Source organism: Theropithecus gelada, chromosome 13, assembly GCF_003255815.1.
Source record: "Theropithecus gelada isolate Dixy chromosome 13, Tgel_1.0, whole genome shotgun sequence".
NCBI classification, from domain to species: domain Eukaryota; kingdom Metazoa; phylum Chordata; class Mammalia; order Primates; family Cercopithecidae; genus Theropithecus; species Theropithecus gelada.
In genome coordinates, this window is record NC_037681.1 from 88144989 (window position 1) to 88147260 (window position 2272).

The following is a 2272-nucleotide window of genomic DNA, read 5'->3' on the forward strand; positions in this document are numbered from 1 at the left end:
AACCTTTGCATTTGTGAATGCCACCCTTCCTTAAATGCTATACCGAGGTTCTTTGCTGAGGCTCAAAGTCTTCCATTCCTCTTTCTGACTCCAAATTCAATCAATCAAGTCTTCCTTTCTAGTAGTTCTCATATTTATTTTATTCACTCTCTCTTCACTTCCCTAGTTAAGATCCACATTGTCTTTCATTTGGACTATATAATGACCACCCATAGAGCTTTCCTGATTCTAATCTCTCTCCCTTGAAATCCCTAATCCAGCCTCCAAAGTGCCTCTAGAGTAATCTTTTTTAAATCACAAACTTTTTTCATGGTTCACCATTGCCCAGAGAATGAAAGCCAAGTTTCTTTGTATTGCACAAAAGGCTTTGCATGATTTAGTTCCTGACAGCATGGCCAGCCTCATCTCCCTCTTCTTGCTGCCTGCGTTCTAACTACGCAAAGCTGTTTGAAGTTTTATATCTCTGTCTTCCCTTTTTCTCTCTCTGGTGTTTCATTCTTTAATGCTCTCCTAAATATTATTTCCTATGTACAAATCATCTTCCTTTTGTGACTCTTAGCATGCTTCTATTAATATTTTAAGATTTGCTCATGCCTGTAATCCCAGCACTTTGGGAGGCCAAGGTGGGTGGATCACAAGGTCAGGAGTTCAAGACCCTCCTGGCCAACATGGTGAAACCCCATCTCTATTAAAAACACAAAAATTGCTGCGTGCCTGTAATCCCAGCTACTCATGAGGCTGAGGCAGAAGAATTGCTTGAACCCAGGAGGCGGAGGTTGTAGTGAGCCGAGATCGCACCACTGCACTCCAGCCTGGCGACACAGCAAGACTCCATCTCAAAAAAAAAAAAAAAAAAAAGATTCTGCTTAGGTTTACCTTTTCCTTGACTTCTACAGAAAAAAAAAAATGTCATTCCTTCCTTTGGGCTATTTTTGTACAGATACAAGTAAGATTTGTACACTGTATGGTGTTTGCTTGCTTGTTTTACATCTGTTTCCTTTACTGCATAGTACGTCTTTGAATGTGGGACCATTTCATTCATTTTTATTTCTACCATCATTATCATGGCCTTTAGGTACAAGGTAGATATCCAATGTGCATTGTGAACAGTTATTAATAGTTTTGTAGTAATTCAAAGATTCATCTAGACAACTATATATAACATTGGATAAGAATTGAAAGTTCTGGCTTGGGCAAATGAAGCATTTATTGAGAAACATGCCTTAAATTGAAATAACTCTTCATCTGATGCCTTTGACGATGCAACCCGGGCAAATATTTGCTTACTATTCTCACAAATTCTATAACTCATCAAACTTAATTAAATGGTTAGAATCTGACAATTTCGCGCCAATCTTGACCACGCGTTCTGTTTTAACGAGCGGGCTCGGAGGTGCTCCAGCTGCTGTCATGGTTCGTTCGCTAAACTGCATCATCGCTGTGTCCCAGAACATGGGCATCGGCAAGAACAGGGACCTGCCCTGGCCACTGCTCAGGAATGAATTCAGATATTTCCAGAGAATGACCACAACCTCTTCAGTAGAAGGTAAACAGAATCTGGTGATTATGGGTAAGAAGACTTGGTTCTCCATTCCTGAGAAGAATTGACCTTTAAAGGGTAGAATTAATTTAGTTCTCAGCAGAGAACTCAAGGAACCTCCACAAGGAGCTCATTTTCTTGCCAGAAGTCTGGATGATGCCTTAAAACTTACTGAACAACCAGAATTAGTAAATAAAGTAGACATGATTTGGATAGTTGGTGGCAGTTCTGTTTATAAGGAAGCCATGAATCACCCAGGCCATCTTAAACTATTTGTGACAAGGATCATGCAAGACTTTGAAAGTGACGCCTTTCTTCCAGAAGTTGATTTGGAGAAATATAAACTTCTACCAGAATACCCAGGTGTTCTCTCTGATGTCCAAGAGGAGAAAGGCATTAAGTACAGATTTGAAGTATATGAGAAGAATGATTAATATGAAGGTGTTTTCTGGTTTAAATTGTTCCCCTCCCTCTCAAAAAAGTATGTATTTTTACATTAGAAAAAAAGTATTTTGTTGACTTTAGATCTATAATTATTTCTAAGCCACTTGTTTTTATTCCCCACTTGACTCTATCAGACACCACTTATGAAACATTCTTGCTATAAATAAGTGCTTCTCCAAGACCCCGACTGAGTCCCCAGCACGTGCTACAGTGAGTTGCCTTTCCACACCCATCACATGTGACACTCTTGCCAGTCCTTGACATTGTCGGGCTTTTCAAATGTTGGTA

The 2272-nt window shown here is 39.6% G+C and overlaps 1 pseudogene; it reads left to right on the forward strand.

The window, feature by feature from the left end:
- Positions 1–1355: 1355 nt before the first annotated feature.
- LOC112605016 lies at positions 1356–1974 on the forward strand (annotated as a pseudogene).
- Positions 1975–2272: the final 298 nt, after the last annotated feature.